At 57.4% G+C, this 19151-nt stretch overlaps 1 protein-coding gene and 1 long non-coding RNA gene across 14 annotated transcripts in view; one reads left to right on the top strand and one right to left on the bottom strand.

Moving 5' to 3' along the window:
- CXXC5 (CXXC finger protein 5) overlaps positions 1–12794 on the bottom strand; it is a 36636-nt gene extending 23842 nt beyond the window's left edge. For 6 of the 13 annotated variants that reach the window (XM_073994399.1, XM_065546854.1, XM_065546851.1 and 3 more), the window contains exon 1: positions 11589–11644. The gene's annotated coding sequence lies outside the window, so the exon portion shown is untranslated. Of the gene's footprint in view, positions 1–9425; positions 9604–10609; positions 10690–11588; positions 11645–11752; positions 12242–12605 lie in introns of those variants that run through there. The other 7 variants (XM_065546849.1, XM_045394946.2, XM_065546847.1 and 4 more) reach the window with 4 other exon arrangements.
- LOC141407071 (uncharacterized) lies at positions 10875–12241 on the top strand. Its single transcript, XR_012414163.1, has 2 exons — positions 10875–11260; positions 11416–12241. It is a non-coding gene; the product is annotated as an uncharacterized lncRNA (long non-coding RNA).
- Positions 12795–19151: the final 6357 nt, after the last annotated feature.

Below are 19151 nucleotides of genomic sequence, written 5' to 3'. Positions count from 1 at the left end.
AACCCGGATTCCTGCCTGGCTCCACACTCCACCAGAGCCTCTTCCAGGCTGCAGGCCCTCCACAAGGCACCCCCTTCCCCGTGTCAGAGCTATTATCAGACCCTACAGGATCATCCCACTCCCCTCACTGCACTGGCACAGGCAGGAGGAAGGTGCGTGAATGCAGCTCGCCTCTAGGACTGGGGAGAGGTGGTCTCTGCAGGGTTCCACAGACTGAGAGGCAGCCCCAGCTTCCCTCCTCCTGCCTGCCTGCCCACCCGGCTGCTTCCCCCAGCCCCACACGCACCAAATTCCCCACATGCCTGTCTGTCTCTGACAGCTCGCGCAAATACTTGGCTGCGCGGGCACCCGCTGTTCTGAGCCTGCTGCGCCTCCTCCCTGCCTTCCCGGGGGGCTCTGCAGACGCAGCCAGAGATGGGAGGGGGCCAGAGTCAAGAAGCTCAGTGGGCAGTGGGAGAAAGCAAGGGCAGGAGGGACCAGCCTCAATGCAGCAGCACCACCCCCATCCCCCGGGGCCTGAGGGACCTGGGAGGCCACAGAGAGCCAGCCCAGGCGGGGCAGCAGCTGCCGACACCCCCGCTGCCCCCCGACACCCCTGTTGCCCCCCGGAACTTCCCAGGAGGACCTTCCGGAGGCCTCCCACTTGCCTCGGCTGATGAAACAGCATCTGCCACCCCCGCGGCGGCAGCTCAGGACAGGGCGGAGGGCACTACAAGGCCCCTAGGGAAGGCTTTGAAATCTGGACCAGGGCCCAGCCCCTCTTGGCAGTCCCAGCCCCCCAGCATAGGCCCAGCCTCAGAGCATGAGGGGTGCATTCCAGCCCTCCTGCAGTGTGCAGGGCACACCCGCCCAGCTGCCAAGCTTGGGATGTCTCCACTTGGACTGGCTGGGGGCCTTATTTGTCCCCACTGCCCTCCTTCCTGCTAGCCTCGTCTCCCTCCCAGGAAACCAGTGGAGGAAACACTTCCTGACAACAGCTGGGATTCTCTGCTGGACACTACGCCTCACTGGCTGGCTCCTTACCTCCCCCCACCTCAGTCCTTCCCTGGGAGTCACCAAATCACACCCCCACCCCACGTCTACAGCAGAGGAATCCTCCCCTCCCGGCCAATCTGCCACTAGCCCCAGCATCTAGGCACAGCATGGGCACTGAATGAATGACCTCATGGGTAACAACCTCCATTCTGCAGATGGGCAAACCAAGGTCAGGGGAGAGCCCAGAGAGCCAGGCCTCCCATACTGTGCTCTTCCTGAAAGGGGCTCACTGCAGGTCCCCTCACTATTCCTTTGCCTCCCAACACACTTTCTGCCTCGGGAGCCAATTGAGCCCTCCCAGGCTTCTGGAGGCATTAGGATGACTCCAAACAGAACCTCTCAGTGTTCTGGGTTCAAATGCCCAGTTAGGCTGCTCTAGATGACGATCCCAACTCTCCCACAGCTCAGCAGTGGTCCTGAAAACAATCCCAAGGTATTCTCATGGTGACGTTAGACCTTGAATAAAGCCTCCTCTCCCCATTGCACAGATGGGGCTGCTGAGGACCCCAAGGGAGGGGGAGCTGCAGGCGGCCATGAGTCAGAGGGGGAGCTGGGAAGCCGCCCGGCCCTGCCGGCTGTTGCTGGAAGCAACAGCCTGCATTTCCTCCTCACGCTGGTGCCTCGGGAAGCGTGGGCAGCGGGCGGCGGGCACCGCCGAGAGGACCCCTCCTGTGCCTGTGGGCCAGCCACATCCCCTCACTGCCTGACTGGGCCCACAGCCCACTCTCCACGCCGGCTAGAGTTCCAGAGAGGGGCTGGCTAGGGGCAGAACAGGCATTTCTGTCCCAGGTATGGGCTCATGTCACCTGAGGGCACCAGGCCCTGTGACCTCAGGGCAGCCTGACCCCTAGAGCTTTAATGTCCCCTGGCATCAAACAAGGAGACTGAAACATGACCATTTACACTTCCTTCTAGCAGCAAAATCCATGGTTCTGTGACTCCAGAATCCCAACAAGAATCCTGACTTGAAAAATGCCTCCATTCCAAGCATTCTATAATTCTAGACTCCCATGACTAAGAAATTCTAGGTCATCAAGATCTGACACCCCCAGGAAGAAAGGGGACCAGGTCCACTTCTGCCTACTGCTATGAGCCCAGTTAACTAATTTCCCATCTAGCTCTGGGGAAGGTGGGCCAGGCAGGAGAGGGGCTGGGTCTCTCTCATCAGAGTCAGCAGGAACTAGCATGAAGCTGTGTGGGGCCCCTGGCCCGGACAGAAACTGGTCTAGTCCTAGGGGACAGGCCACCTCCTCCTGGCACACACAGCCACTAATGCCACAGATGTCAGGAAGTCAGCCCACACCAGAGAGAGTGAGAGAGTGGGTGGCGGGGGGTTTGCATGCCTGCACCCCATCCTGCGGCTAGGAGGGAGGGAGGGCGGGCGTCAGGTCAGGGCTGGTCTCTCTGCTTCTCAGGTTCCAAGCCAAGCTCCACGCTTTATCTTCCTGTCTTCACCACCCACTGCTTCCTCCTTCCCGCCACAGTCCCCTCACCTCCCAGGCCAGTTCCAGCCCAGGCCAGCTGGCGGCCAGCCAGGGCAAAGGCTCCCAAGCCCATCTGACAGATGGAAAAATTGTGGTCCATGAAGAAGATAGGACCTGCCCCACTGGCTTGGCTCAGCAGCCTGTTGCTCTCTGGTCACATCTCTCCGCCTTGCCCCCACCTTGCTTCCCAGAATCCTCCACAGGGCCAGTGGGTCTCCACATGCCAGCCTGTCCACCAGCACACCCCCATCCCAGTGTCCCCTGACAGTACTCATCCTCACCACCAGTCATCCAGTCATTCATTCATCCACTTTTATCCACCCAACTAGCCTATCAGCCCATCTCCCTACCACATCTGGCCCATTGCCAAGGGTTATGGGGGCCTCAAAGAGGAAAGAGCAAGGCCTGTGCCCAGCAAGCATTTAAGGAGTCCCTTCTGTGTGCCAGGTAGTGTGGAAGGTTCAGGAAGCAGCATACAAAGGCCAACAGCCTGTCAAGGGCTCTGCCAGGACTCCATCCCACTAGGCAGTGGCAAGCCACAAACTCCCAAGGCCTCAGTTTCCTCATCTGTATATGGGGATGCTAACAACACACATCTGTCCCAGGTACGGGCTCATGTCACCCGAGGCTACTATGGGGATGAAAAAAGGTGAAAGTCAGAAAGCTGTTAACATGGTGCCTGCCACAGAGAGAACTTTTGTTGGGCTACCCATTATCACTGACTTTGTTACAATCTATTCTAACAATAGCAGTTGGCCAGCGCAGTGGCTCACGCCTGTAATCCCAGCACTTCGGGAGGCCAAGGCAGGTAAATCACTTGAGGTCAGGAGTTCGAGACCAGCCTGGCCAACGTGGAGAAACCCCGTGTCTACTAAAAATACAAAAATTAGGCGGGTGTGGTGGCGCGCGCCTGTAATCCCAGCTACTCCGGAGGCTGAGGCAGGAGAACTGCCTGAACCCAGGAGGCAGGGGTTGCAGTGAGCCGAGATGGTGCCATTGTACTCCAGCCTGGGTGACAGAGTGAGACTCCATCTCAAGAAAAAAAAAAAAAAAAGACAAAAAAAAAAGCAGTTAACAGTTGGGGGCCACAACTGATTACAGCAGCAGCTAAAGTTCTTCAAACACTTATTTGGTGCCAGGCACTGGGGGTACAAGAAGAATCACTGCCATATCCCATTGCAAGGCTGGCAAGGAGCAGGCTCAAAAAGCCCCAATAAGCATCTGATGAATGAGGGGATCAATGACAGGAGGCATAGCCCTGCCTCCAAGGAAGGTATAAGCCAGCATGTTTTCATGGGTGAGTGTGTCTTTCTGCACACACGTGTGTGTGTATAAGCAGGTGTGTTACACATACGTATGTATGCCTGTGTGAGAGACCTGGGGATCCAGTGATGCCAGAGCACAGCCACTCAAGCCCACTCAGGCCCCCACCTGACATCACCCCTGCCAGTGATCACAGCAGAGCTGAAGGGACTGTGGCAAGAGCAGGGGCCAGGTCGATGGAGAGAGGCCTGGAAAGATGCTTTGCATAGTTCTGGCCATCGGATTACAGGCCCAGCCTAGGCCCCTACTTAGGGGTATAGGGGCCACTAGGTGTTGCCCCACAGGAACCCAGGCCCCCAGTGCCCGAACATTACGCCCGTACTGGCATGGCACACAAGTAAGTGTTCCTGCTGGCAGGCTGGGCACGTCTGAGGAGGTCAGAAAAGGTCACAGGCGAGGGAGGGAGTGGTGGGTCCAAGGGTGATGTGGGGTGTGCCAGACAGGGGAAGGTGGGTACAGGGCTCCCCGGGGGCCACCAGGCAGGCCTGGCTCTGCCCTGCTGGGGCCGGCAGCTGGAGGGGAGTAAATATAGCTGGGGCGTCCCGGCCACATTCCTGGGAGGCCAGTGAGGCCCGCCTGCCCGCTGCTCTAAGCAGAGCGCAGCAGCCAGGGCCCAGAGCCGCCACTGCCCTCTTCCCAAACAAACAGAAAAATAAATAAAACCAGCTCTCACGGCCGGCCGGCACAGCCGGTGGGGGAGGGGGCAGGAAGGGATGGACAGGGGTTGGCGGGGTGGACAGGCAGGCGGACCAGTTGCCGCGGTTTCTGTCCCACTGGGAAGGAGGAGGCCAACAAAAGAGGAAAATGGAGGAAAAGGGCAGGGAGATGGTCAGAGATGTCAGGGAAGGGGAGAGAATCCCGAAGAGATGAAGGGTGTCACAAGGAGAGGTGTGGGGGAGGTAGGTCAGGAGGGACAGGGAAAGTGTCAGGGGTGGGCACAGTGGGGGACAGTTAGGGCAGAGGCAGCCTCTGGGTCAGTAATTCAGCAGCAGGGATGCCCCAGGGGGGCAGGTGGCAGGCAGAGACAAAGGGGGCTGTGTGGGCTGGGGCAGGGGGCCAGCTTGAAGGGCCATTAAATATTAAAGAGCTAGGCCAGTGAGTGACAGAGGTCATAGGAAGCAGGAGACTAGCCGAGGAGCGATGGGGGACCCTGAGGCGGAGGGCTGCCCCACCTCTGGCCTGTCTCTCCACCACCTCCATCATAGCCAGTCTCCTGCGATGGAGGGACAGGCTGAGGGTGGGAGGGGCTGTGGGGATTAGTGATGGCAGGGAGACCTCTGCGGTTCCCTCTTCCCTCAGGCTGATCTGGGCACAGCCGGCCTTCCAGAGCTGCCAGCCACCCTATCAAGAAAGCCAGGAGGCCTGTCAACACAGCCGCTGCCATGGCACCTCCTGGGGAAGGAGCGGGAGACATCCAGCTTCTCCTTCCCAGGAAAAATCAGCCAAGCCACCACTTTCCACAGAGACCTGCGGGGAGGGACGACTGGGCCTCACAGCTCAGCTGAGCCAGCAGGTCACCCCCCAGCCCTCCCACCCTACCCCAGCCTGGCGTCATTACTAGCTTCACGACCTTGGTCAGTCCCCTTGTCCCTGAGCCTGTGTCTTCACCAGCTCCACTCCACCCTAGGCTTGGTGTGAGGAAAGAAAGAAGGCAAATAACACCTTGAAAACATACTGAGGCCAAGAATCTGCACGCATCATCCCAGAGAAGGGTACCATGTGCCCCATGGGGTCTGTCCTATTATCAGTCCCATTTTACAGATGGGGAAGAGAAAGTCAGACAAAGTGATGCACCCACAGTCACACACCTGGTAATCAGCAGAATGGAGACAGAAGTGCTAGGTGTGAGCCACATGTTATTTTCTTAGGATTCACGGGGGATGTGCATTCCTTGTCTCTATAAAAGCCGGTGTTTACTGAATACAGATTGTAGGTGAGCACCTCCCCCTGCCAGGCACTATGCAACCATCTGTGTCCATCTGAAAATGACCTTGTGAGGCAGGCATTCTCTTACTGTCCAATTTCAGAGATTAGGAAACTGAGGTTTGTAGAGATAACACAACTGGCCCAAATGTCATACATCCAGCTAGGCCGTGACATGGCCAGGATTTGGAGTCAGATCTGAAGGACTCTAGAGCCACTGCTCATACACACTTGTCTGGGTGGGGGTTAGGAGGACCTGGTAGGAGTGGAGCTCAGTGGTTCAATTGGCTCCGACAAGGGATACCCAGAAAAGGTCAAAAACAAGGTCACAACTGCTGTGGGGGTTGGGGAAATGGCAACTGTTTTGAGGATGGGAGAGGCACAGAGCCTGTAGGAGCTCCAGGTGAGGGTACAAGCTAGGGTCCTGGCTAGAGTAATCTGCTTGGTCTACCCAGAGCCCCTGAACCAGGTAACACCGGCCCTGCCCCAGTGTGAGGATACTGAGGCTGACCTAAAAAGGGCCAATGGAGCCCTGTGTTGTTGGTCCCCAGGGTTCTAACCTGTGCTCCGGGGCCAGAGTGCCTGGAACTAATCACCTCTTCAGAGCCCCCAGTGCTGTGGAAGACGGGGCAGGATCCCCCCCCTCCCTCCCTCCTAGGCCCTGTGAGCCCAGAGGGAGGCCAGCATCAGAGGCAGGAAATGAAGAAGAATTTGCGATCTAATTGAGCTGGCGGGGGATTAGGCGGCAGAATGCAATTACAGGGGCTGGAGCGGGGCCAGGGGCACTGACACCCCAAGATGTGGCCTGGCCCAGGTGACTTGGCCCAGCCAGTCTCTGGCCAGAGACACGAGACTTGGAGTTGGGAGTATGGGTACAGGCAAAGGTTGGGACCAGACTGCTTCTCAACATATAGAGGACCGCAAGGTTCCAGCTCCACGTGATACCCAGAAGCAAGAAGTTTTCCTGGGAATCCTCCCCCAGGGAACAAGTCTATGGATTCTCATCTGGGGATTTGGCAGCCAGACTCACATGCTCTCACAGGCTCCATTCATATGTGTGCAAGCATGTGCTTACACTCCCAGGTAAGCCCCATATATCCACATTCACCTGCATAGGGGCAGGTCTCCCAGCCTGGAGACACACAGGCCAGCCCTTTGCTGCCACTGGCTCCACCAAATGGTGGGTTGTGGGGGCACAAACCCTCCCTCAAGAAAACCCACCCATGACCTTAAAATCCTTTTATTCCCGTAATCACATGCTACCATTGCCGTGGATATACACTGTCACCCTGGCCCTATCTCCCTCTGTGGCTTCCAAAACTCCCAGCAGGCAGGCAGACGGGGAGGCTGCCCAGTTACTGCTGGGGAGGGAAGGGTTGTAGGGGTTGCAGGGGAAAGGACTGGGTGTGAGAGGTTCAATTCTACACACACACATTCAGGGCCTCAAACAACCAGAGGGGGAGATTCAGTAAGACAGAGATACAGAACGAGAAAGGAAAACATAGCCAGCCGCCACCGCCACAGACAGAGAGAAACCACTGTCCATACAGCACAGACAGGCCCACTCCCACATTCACAATTCAGACACACCCTACTCAGTCAGATCCCCCAGATTTATAAGCATATACAAAGCACACAGATACACACAAATCACAAATCCAAACTCTCCAAAATTCCAAGCACACACAACTCACAGAATATATTCATTCCCAGATTCACAGGGACATAGCCAATCTTCAGAAATACAATCTCAGATTCACAAACACACATGTACACATACACTACAGATCCACATACTTCTAGATCAGGACAGACACACATGCCCTGATTCATAAATCCATGTATGTTCAGACTCTGAGAAGTCACCCTGAGAAAGACATTCAACACAGAGATTCACAAATACAGACACACGACTTAGAGACACACATGTCCTGAGTCATAAGCACACATCACCCAGATTCCCACATCCCAGAGCAACAGACTAGTGCCACACAGCCTCATCTCTGTCAGCTGACACTGCCTCTGGCTTTAGGGGGCAGGTGGAGGGTTGGAGATTCCTGGGTCTTTGAGGGGGCAGTCCTTTCTCATTGCTCGAATCCAGGAAGGGTGGGCTCAGTGTTGGGGGGAGGTGAGGGGGAGTAAGAGAAAGCAGGAAAAAACTTTAGTGGGATATTCTTGTTGGGCAGTAGCGCGTGAGTAACGGGGGAGGTTTTTTGTGGTCTGGTGAGTTCCAGCTATGAGTGAGAGTTTAACTATTAATACACTTAATCAAGGACACTTCACACACACATACACAGCCACACATACAGCGCCACACACACACACACACACACACACACACGCACGCACGCAGGCACGCAGCTAGGATGGGACCAGGTGGTGGGGGTAAGAGAGGGAGAGCCCCAGAAAAAAGAAAAGAGGGAAAGCCCCAATCAGGGCCCCAGAGGGCGGGGAAAGGGGGCGGAGCTTCTATCCTGGGCCTGCCTCCAGAGCTGGAGCAGTGATTCATTTGTGCACCACCAGAAGGGTGGGGTTTGATACACAGTAGGTGCTCAATACAAACATATTGGGCCAACAAATGAATAACATATAAAGAGTGGGCAATAATAACAGTAATAACAATGTGTGAACCCCCATCGTTGTTCAATTAGAGCATGCCCCAGAGCATCATGCTTGTTAATTCGGACTAAATCGTCAAGCCACCAGACAGGGGCTCTAGGAACCCAGGCTTGGGTCTGGCTCACCCGTATTCCCTCATTTCTCCACCCTATCCTGCAACCTGGAAAGTCAGCCCAGCCCACATCCCTCTCTCCCTCCTGGCAAGACCCCCTCCATTCCATCCTCCCATAAACAACAAGGTGCAGTCACTCCTAAAGAAGGCAGGGTAGGCCGGGCGCGGTGGCTCAAGCCTGTAATCCCAGCACTTTGGGAGGCCGAGACGGGCGAATCACGAGTTCAGGAGATCGAGACCATCCTGGCTAACACGGTGAAACCCCGTCTCTACTAAAATACAAAAAAAATTAGCCGGGCGAGGTGGCGGGCGCCTGTACTCCCAGCTACTCGGGAGGCTGAGGCAGGAGAATGGCGTGAACCCGGGAGGCGGGGCTTGCAGTGAGCTGAGATCCGGCCACTGCACTCCAGCCTGGGCAACAGAGCCAGACTCCGTCTCAAAAAAAAAAAAAAAAAAAAAAAAAAGAAGGCAGGGTATTTAATTCCCCTGGACTTGTTTCTTCACCCAGATACAAACCTGCCCCCACACTCCTATGGGTCTCAGTTTCACATGTGCCAAATGGGTAGGAGGCAGGCAGAGCTGGAAAGCGGCAGCAAGAGTTTAGGGTCACAGTGGGAACCCTTGGAACATGGGCCTTTGCTGGCCAGGGCCCTGGATGTAGAATCCTCCCCTCCCCTTCCCCCACCCACCCCAGCCCAGCCCAGCCCAGCCCAGCCCAGCCCAGCCGGGTGGACATTCCAGGCCTCACGTGATAAAGACGAGGCCACTGGCCCTCGGGTAAGTCAACAGGCTCTGTCGCGGGAGAGATAGGAGGCCCTGGCCAGGGTCACCTGCTGAGCGGCGAAAACAGCCAGGACCAGATACACACATAAATAAGGCACCAACCCGACAGCCAGCCTGCCAAGGGTCTGTCTTCTGCAGAGGCTCACCTTGGAAAGGGAGGTGGCATGGAGAGGGCGGCCAAGGCTGACTAGGGACGTCCCTGGGAAAGACCCAGCTCCTGCGAGGATGAGGGGTAGGGGGGTTCTACCCAAGTTCCGGGGGCTGGCTGGGAACTCAGAGGCCAACCTCCCTCAGCTGTTCCCATCTCTTCCCAGGGCAAAAATCAAACCGTCACCCCCTCTCCCTCCTCCCCAAGGAGAGGACAATTTCCGTTCTGGGAGGGGGGTGACAGCTGCAGAGCGAGCCACTCCCCACCCCCCCAAGCTCCAGCCTGACTCTCATCTAGGGAAACTGCTAAATCAACAATACGCAGTTACGGGTAGGTAGCCCGCCGGCCTGAGTCTCCCCGCACGGCTCTCAGAAAGGGGTTTAGAGGGGGCTTCGGTCTCAGTTCCCGGTTTTCTAGTGGCGGTTGGAAACCAAGGCACGGGCGTCTTTCAGGAGGGCGACCAGGTGACGCTTAGGCCAGAGGCCCCCCAAAACGTCCAATTTAAATACTCCCAACTGCAAAGGACAGACGCCCCCCACCCCACGGGCTGGGGCAGCTGAGGTGGCGCCGGGCGTTCAAATCGCGCTCCAAACAAGTCCGCAGCGACTGCGCTCGCAGCCCCCGCCAGGCGGCCCCAGCGGAAAACTTGAAAGGGACTCTGTTTGCCGGCGGCCCTGGGGCGGCTCCGGCGGGGGCGAGGGCCGAGCGATCGCACACTCGCCCCCTCCCCAACACTTCCAAAGAAAATGCGGGGGGCGGGGACAGGGCCCACCACAAATCCAAGGGCTCCAAATAGCGCCCGCCGCGCGGGGAAAGGCGGGGGTCAGGAGTCTGGTCCGCCGGCCACCCCCTTAGCTCCCCTCCCCCCAGCCCCGATCCGAAGACGCGACTCTCTCAGACCACCCAAGGTCCAGGGGGCAAAGTAGGGCGCGGTTGCCAAACCTTCAGACCCCTGTCGCGGGAGACTTCAGGGAGCGGGTCTTTCCGAATGAGGCACTACAGAACCCCCCAAATTTACTGGTGCTTCCTTGCAGCCGGAGGCACCAGTCCAACTCCGCACACCCCTTCCGATTCCCGGGGGGGAATAAAGAACAAAAAGAGATCTTGCTCCCACTTTGGGCACTTCAGCTCTTCTGACAGGTCCCGAAGGTGGCCCCTCATTTAAAAACCGGGGTCACTCACTTTCCGTCGATCCTACAAATAAACAAAGCCAGGCGCACCCCGCGCTCCCCGCCGGAAAGCAGCCCATTACGGGCGAGGACAGCTTCCCCCAGCCAGAAAATTAACACATTCCTCTCGCGGCGGTTCAGCCCCTCACTCCGCTCCGGGGATGCGAAGGGGAGGGGGGCTCAGGCGGAACTTCATGGGTAAATTTGGGGCCGGAGCAGCGTGGCAGGCACCTGGGACGTACGCCCCCCCACAGTTCCGCAGCTAGAGGAACACCCCCATTCTCCCTCCCAGGCTCTGCACGCTGCTTGGCCCACGCGGGGCTCGGGAGACAGCCCCAAAGACTCCCCAAGGCAGGGAAGGGAGGGAGGGGCCGCGGGGCACCGTGGTGGTGGGGTACTTTGATGGAAAAAAAAGGTCAAACTTCATCAGCCTGCCGGGCACCCCGCGGGCAGCGGGGGCGAGGAGCCGGAGGAGAAATGCAGAAGTAGCCGCCGCCTCTTCCAAGTGGTGGGGGAGGCTCAGTCACGCGTGGTCGAGGGCGCCCAGAGCAGTTAACGTCGCCCCTCAACACAGGACTGCGAGTGGGGTCTGATGAGGGGAGTGCGCGCCAGAGATCTACAAGCAGCCTCCCCCGCAGGCTGAGCGCCCGCCCAACGCCAAGAGGTGAGGACCCCGGGCGCCCGCCGCCCCAGCGCCGGAGAGCTGGAGTAGTGGCGGGGGGGGGGGCGCGGCACCACGCAGGGAGCGTCCCAGCCCCACTCCACGGCGCCCAAGCCGCTGTCCCAGACCCTAAAACCCCTCTTTTTGTCTGAACTCAGTGATCTGCGACCGAGCATACTGCGGCTTAGGGAGGCTTGGGTATAGCAGCGGCCACCGAGCGATCACCGGCGCTAGGTCTCCCAGGCTCCCAAGCACCGCGGCTCATGCTGCGGGCGCCCCCCCGCCCCTCCCAAACACGGACCCCTCCTTCCCCGTCCCCGGCTCTCCGCACCTGAACTTAGGGGGAACCCGCGCAGCCAAACTTTCCGCCGACTTGCAGCGAACTCCGGCCCCGGCCGCGCACCGAACCCCGGGGGAGGAGAGGGAGGTAGGCGGGGAAGGGGAGGGGGCCGGCCTCCGGGGGGGGTCGAGGGAGGGCCGTGGCCCGACACCTACCGGCTCTCCGAGTCGTCCAAGCCGCCACCGCCGCCGTCGCCGCGAGGCCGAGGGGGAGGGGCGGGGCAGGGAGCCGCGCTCCGCTCTGGGCACCGCCGCCGCGGTGCGCTCCGCTCCAGCAGCCAGCAGTGCCCGGGTCCGGAGCCGGAGTCGCGCCGCCGCGGCTGGCCCGAGGCGGGGAGGGGGGGGAGCCTGCAGCACCTGCCCCTCCTCCCCCTCCCCGCGGCCCAAATTAAAAAACAACAAAAAGCAACTAATCACCCCCGAGCGGAGCGCGGCTCGGCGGGCGGAGGGCTCAGCGTCCGGCGCCCGGACTCAGCAGGCGGCGCGCATGGCTGGGCGCGGGCTGGGCAGGACTGGGACGCGGGGCCCGGCTTCAGGGGGTGAGGCTCTGCCGCTCTTCTCGCTCAGCTCGGGCGCCTGCTCTTGCCGCCAGTGCCGCCTCTGCTGCCGCCGCCTCTACATCCCCGCTCAGGCTCAGCCGCCTCTGCCGCCGCCGCCGCGCGCCCGCCCGAGCAGGAGCTATGAACGCTGCCCGGGGGCTGCCGGCAAAACCCGGACCGGACTCGCCGCTCCCTCCCCCCCGCCAACCCGCCTTCCACCTCGGCTCACTTCCCTCCTCCCGCCGCCTCCCTCCCAGCGCAGCTCGGGCCACTTGGACGCCGCGGGCTCTGAGGCCGGAGCTGCAGCCGCTGCGCCTCGAGCTCCCCGCGCCCTTACGCGGTCCACCCAGGCTCAGCTCCCTGGCGCGCCCTGTCTTCGCCTATTTCCCCCAACTTTACAAAAAAAAAAAAAAAAAAAAAAAAGGACGACCTCCCCGCTTTGGTGAGGCGGTCTGGGTTTAGAGACGCACCTCCGGGGAAATCTGCTATCTTTCTGTGCCCTCTTCAGCGGGGCCAGAAGCTTCGAGGACCGGGAGGGAGAATTTGGCCGCGACCCCCAGCTCAGGTGCGCGGCGGGCCAGAGATTCCTAGCCTAGGGCTCTTGGGAAGGAGTCGCGTGTTCCAAGACCCCACCCTTCCAAGAGCACCTTAATGGATTCAGTGGGCACTAGGGCCCCGGGAGAAAAGGGGCGGAGATTCCCGTTCCCATTTCTCAGATGAGGAAACTGATGCGAGAAAGGATAGTTTGTCTCTTAGACAGGCACCAGCCTCAACTCTCGAGTCCCGGGGCTAAAATGACTACCTATATTTGGTACCTTGAGACCATGGCCTACGCACTCAAAACCCGAAACAATGCTTGGAACAGCAGCGCTCAATAGGTACTGGTTGAAAGACAGAAGGAAAACTCAGCCTTGCCAGAGTCGGCGCCCAGTGGGGACAGAGTTGGACCCACATATCCCGCTTTCACATCATTGACCCCCCTTCATCTGCTCATCTTGGGCTAATCCTGCTGCTGCAGATGTCTTAACCTCACGTACCCATGGTGCAAGCCCCGGGCTCATATAATCCCAACTGCATATAATCCCAAAGTGGAAGTTTTCTCCAATTCTTTGGGATTCGTGGGGGCGTGTTTGTGCAAGGCCGACTTTCATCTGCGAGGCGAAGAAAACGCGGTCCCCAGACCCGAGCAGGGGAGGGAGAGGGGGAGGACAAGTTGGGGAAGTCAGCCTAGGGTTAAACGTTACAGCCTGAGATCGATTGGGGCCCAGATAACAGGGAGTTAACTGAGGCGATCCGGGCGCCTGCAGCCACAGGCGCGGCCTCGGTGGGAGAAGCGAAACTGTCTCCCACCTCGCTGCTTCCTCTCCTCTGCTCTGCGCAGCCTGGCTGTCTCCGAGGCTGGCGCGAGGGCTGTGGAGCATGGATCTCCTGGCAGCAGCAGCTGGTGCCCACCTTCCACGCCTTCTATATGTGGCCTTGGGGCCTTGACCCAGCCAGAGTGGTGTGGAGGGGGGAGGTGTCAAAGGGCAGAGCTCATCTGGAATGTGTCGCCTCTCTCCCACTCCTGATATCCAAGACCACACGAAGTGACCCTTCCCCAGACATCGTGGACACCTCCTCCCAACCAGTTCCTTCCGAATGCTGAGAAGTGGTCTCCCTTAACTACTATGCCAAGAAATGGCTCCCTTGGGGAGGTGTTTAGTTTCTCTCCTCCTCACCGGCAGCCCTTTTAATGCCTCCCTCCAAACAAACATGCCATGTGAGTAAAAGTAAGGTGCCTGCTATGGAAACCGTTTTAAGATGCCCATCACCCCCATAAGATTACTTCTAAACTGCTTAAAGATGGGTATTCTGGGCCTGAGTGTGAGTATCAGGCACTGCGTTGGGCACTGACCGTGCAAGGAAAAAGGAAGCAAAATCCCAGGTGTAGGATCTCCAAGCATTTAACCCACCTCCATCTGCCTTTTCTGGGGAAGCTGAGGCACAGACTGTGAGGGAGGACCTGTTCCCTGGGAGTCAGCAGCAGGTCTCAGAGGGTTAGGATCCATGAAGTGAAACTCTATGCCACAGATCTCCTGAAGCCTAAGGTCAGTACGGGAGTCAGGTCATGCACACCCCCCAAAAAGCTTTATGCTGGGGTCCATGGGGGAGGGTGGGTAGTAATTCCACTTTAGAGAATTGCTATTACCCACTTTTTTTTGAGACTCATGCCGCCACCCCCACCCCCAACTCAGGCGGGCAAAGGTCAAGGAGCCACAGGCTGCAATTGAGGAAGGCCAGGTGGTCCCAGTGGTGATGGCTTCCGCAGGGAAGGGGTGTTGACATGTCTGGCCCAGTTTAGACGGTGGATCTTGGAGTTTTCCCTTGCTGGAAATTAACACCTCAGGAGGGAGACCTAGACTCTCACCTATCCAACCCATGTGGGAGCCACAGAGGAAAAGGGCAGAATTGTCCCCACAGAAAGTGTTACAGAAACAGAAAATGTCACGTGCAAGCCATCCACAAAGAACTCTCCACCACAGATGCCAATGAGACAAGTGGGGGACATTCAGGAAGGATGGGATGAGGGTCTCTGCCCTTGGGTGAGACTGTCCCCAACACAGCCCCCTTCTCCAAGAAGAAGGGAAGCCTGGTTCACTATTCTCCCACCTCTCCCTACCTCAAAAAGGAGTATTGAAGTCTCACCTTGCTATTAAACTTTTTGCTGAGTTTTTTGAAACAATCAGCCTTCAAGTCAGGAAGAAGTTCCTTCAGTCTCCAGCACCGCTGGGGAAGATGGCCCCTGCATCGCCGGCCTTGTCTTCTAGGGAGGGGTGTGTCCGCCCGGGATCCTGGATTGTGCTCTCCTGGATCCTGCTGATAACACCCATGGCTGGTATTTGTGCAGCCCTTACCCTGAGCAGGGCATTGTGCTAAACAGTTAAGGTACATTATCTCATTTAGTCCTTATAGCAGCCCCTGCAATAATGTCATCCCCTTTATTCAGATGAGGAAACTGAAATGAAATTGGCATCAGAGCTGTTCTCGAACCCCTGAGGCCATGTGCTGTTCTAGGGAGGCTTTCCACAGCCTCCAGTGAGGCTCATCTGCTTCACATCCTGCAGTGGTTCCTCACAGACTACCCTACTCAGCCTGGCTTCCCTAATTGGCCCTCTTCCCCACCAGGCCCTGCTGACCAATGCCATTGAACACTGGCAGTTCCCTGACACCCTAAGACTCCTCTCCAGGTTCCCAGAGCTTTGCATGTACCATTCCCTCTGCTAAGATAGGCCTCATCAAGCTCAGCTCATGAACTCCTCATGGAAGACCAGGAGCACATATCACCTGGGAAGCGTCTCAGACTGCCACTTCCAGCCTGAGTTCGGGCCATACCTACAGGGCCACCACTAGCCTTTGTGCAAATCAGAAAAAGGTACCCACTTTTGGCAGATACAGGAAACCCGAAGGAGGTCACAGACTGCCTTTCAGCTTCCTAGGTCCCTTTGCTAGGTGCCTTTTTGCAGTGCATGTACTGCACAGCTATACTCTGTGGCCTGGCTTTGGGTCCCTCATCTGGCTTTGGGACCTCTCCTATGGCCACAGTGACCACAGTGCACAGAAATAGCTTTTATTTGCTCATCTCACCACTCATCCCCTTGCCACCACCTCCCGCCATGAAAATCCTTTGAAGGTAAGGAGGAGTCCCCTACCTGCCTTGGGCCGGAAGCTTGGCCTCCAAAGAGATACCAGTAATAACAATTGTAGCCAGAATCTTTCTGAGCTCTTGCTTGTCAGGGACCATGCTAATTGCTTTTTGAACATAGGCTTATTAAATCCACAGGCTTGGACACCTGTGTGAGGTTACAAAGTAGCAAAACCAGGATTTCAATCCATGCCTTTTCTGAGGCATTTTCCATGACTGCCATTTATTTGCTAATATCTGTCATTGATTAAACATCCAGTGACTGGAAATGGCCACATGGAGAACAGTGTGGGAGTTAGGGTCTCCAATAAAGATGGCCAATCTGGAACTTGGTCTAAGGTTTACCCTTCTTTGGGTACCAGTTCTGTCACCTGTATCACAAAGGATGGGAGCAAGGGCATTTGTGGCTCAAGCCTGTAATCCCAGCACTTTGGGAGGCCGAGACGGGCGGATCACAAGGTCAGGAGATCGAGACCATCGAGACCATCCTGGCTAACACGGTGAAACCCCGTCTCTACTAAAAAAATACAAAAAACTAGCCGGGCGAGGTGGCGGGCGCCTGTAGTCCCAGCTACTTGGGAGGCTGAGGCAGGAGAATGGCGTGAACCCAGGAGGCGGAGCTTGCAGTGAGCTGAGATCTGGCCACTGTACTCCAGCCTGGGTGACAGAGCAAGACTCCGTCTCAAAAAAAAAAAAAAAAAAAGAAACCCTGCCTGCTGGGGCAGGGCACAGGATAGTGTTCAGTGGGGTCATGCTGGACTGTGACCTCAGCCAAAATCCCAGGGCAGGCTTGGGGGTGCACACATGGGCAGAGGCAGGGAGGAGCCTAACCACACCAGACTGTGGCCCCTGGCCTTTGGGTCTGGGCCCTTATGCACTGACCGCTGGACTTTAGTTCCTCCCCACCCCACCCCCATGACCTCCGCAGGAGCAGAGAGCTGTAAAATGAAAATTCAAAAAGCCAGGTCTCTCAAGTAACCCAGGCTTGCCCACTCCTGAGAATACAGTTTGGTGGCTGATGCCTGGCCTTGACCTGTGTAAACAGAGTGGAAAGGATGAGGACAGAAGGGAGACTCCAGCCCCAGAACAAAATGACTCTGGGGACAGAGGCTGAGAGAGAGCAGGAAGCAAGTCATATTTCCCATTGCCCAGACACAGCTACACGTGTGCCACAGACAACCAAAAACAGCCCTGTTCTCAGGCAGGCACAGGGAACTCAGCCTGTATATGGGATATTGATGGGGAGAGGGACAGTTTGGGGGCTCTCGTGCCCCTGACAATAATCCTTGGCTTCTCTAGGCATAATCATGGTTCAACTCTGTCCTATGGGAGTGGGACTGAGTGCTCCCAGAGGCCAAAGCTGTGGCTCCAGCCTCCCTGCCCCATTTCAGGAAAAGGGAGGGAGAGCATGGCTGAGAGGTGGGGAGGTAACTGAATGGGGCTTTAGGGGAGGCAGAGGGCACAGTGTCCCAATCTGGAGCCCTACACCTGGAGGAGGGGTGCCCTGGGCAGGAGAAGCCAGCCTGCCCTGAAAGTGCCCTGCCCGACCCAAAGCCTGCAGGCTAGGGTGTGGTGGTGTGGAGGAGGCCTGCTGGAGGAGGCAGGGTGGGGCTCAGCCTCCTCTCTACAAATCTGGTCCTGGAGGGCAGTGCGGGGTCAGAAATGGCCTGCACTGAGACTTCCAAAAATGGCCCAGTCTCTTTCTCTTCAGACCTGGGGCCCCAAGGCCCCAGCTATCACCCCCTACTCTGCCCTCCCCTTCAGACTCCAAGGAATGGGGTGCTCAGACAGTGCTTGGGGGTGGGCCCGGGATGAACTGCTCTTTGAACTGGTGAGACTGGTTCTGTGTCTAGCCGCCTGGGCAGTCACGGGTTGCCCGCCAGGCCTGGGAGGAGGGAGGCCTCTAGAAAGGGCCCCTCGTAAATCGTTAACTCCCAGAGCCCAGCCGCCGCTGGATGCCCTGGGCCCCACCCCCAGTCGTGACTCTGGTCCTGAGAAGGCCCATCCCAGCCCAGAAGCCAAAGGTTAGAGGTCAGAGCCAGAGGTCCCAGCACCTGGGCAAGTCCTTCCCCCAGCTAGCAACAGGGAGGGGAGCAGGGGGGCCTTCTTTTGAGATCAACTTTTAATCAAGATTGCAGATTCAGAATCATCCTCGTCTGCCCCCCAGCCTTCCTGCATCCCTGACCTTTGCCTCTCAGGAGAGGCAGGCCTCTGGGTGGGCTTCCTGGGGCAACCCCTGGGCAAGTCCCAATCCCACCAGTCCCTTCTCCTCCTGGAGATAATTATGCCAGTCCCACTTACTCCACCTCAAAGGCGTCACCAGGACTAGAAGGTGAATGAGATGAGGGAAAAAACTACTGTTCGGAATTGGGACAGGACCCTTTGTAGAGGAACTGTGTTAAGTGAACCCTTCACCAGCATGCTAGGTCATCTGTTTAGAAATCTCATTCCCATTTTGCAAATAAGGAAACTGAGGCTTTGAGAGGGGAGTGACTGATTCACCCAGGCTATGGCAGTTGTACAGGAAAGGGCCTGGATTTGGTCCAGTTTTTTGCTATCAAGCTGAGCCTTGAATGGGGTTCAGCCCTCTCCTCAAATTCCTAAGCTACAGGTGTGAGGACACACCCTAAAGGCAGAATGGGCTGGACAACCCCTCTCTCCAACGGAAACACTGTCAGAGGTCCCTGAGATGGGGGCCCATGGGGGAGTGTGTGTGGGCAAGAGACAGTCAATGCCCCCTCCCCCCACAACCTCTCCAAGCCCCTCCCCGAAGGCAGCACTCCCCCGGGTCACACCCCCCTAGGTGCCACCACAGAGGAGACTTGGTTGCTGTCCCCTACTCCACCCTCAAGAAAAATTCTCCAGACAGACTAATGAGGAGGATTGATGGTGCTACCACCCTTTTCACTAGGGAGGCATCTCAGAAGCCGAGGAGATGAGAAAAAACAACATCAACTTTTAATCGAGATTGCAGATTCAGAAAAGATTCATAAGTGAAATGATTCCCTAAGGAAATATAAAAAGTTACTTACGGCATTGCTAAATTGGGCATGCTTCAATCAGGGGCTGTTGAGAAATCATTAAGATATACAAGACGATGTTTTAGATACATGTGAGCTCCGTCAGGAGTGCTGGCTATTGCTTCAGCTAGAGAGAGGGGATCTGGCCCTGAGCTGGCTGGCCTCCTGTGTCACCCACTCAATCCAGGGGAAAGAGGAGAAAATGAAGAGAATCCCTACCTGCCAGGCCCCAGAGACCACTGCCCAGAGACTGCAACTGTGTCCAGGGGCCCAGAGACTATAGCAAGGGAGAGTGAAGCACTGGGGCTGTGGTT

The sequence above is a fragment of the Macaca fascicularis genome, chromosome 6 (assembly GCF_037993035.2).
Source record: "Macaca fascicularis isolate 582-1 chromosome 6, T2T-MFA8v1.1".
Lineage (NCBI taxonomy): Eukaryota > Metazoa > Chordata > Mammalia > Primates > Cercopithecidae > Macaca > Macaca fascicularis.
This window is presented reverse-complemented; position numbering and strand designations above follow the sequence as displayed.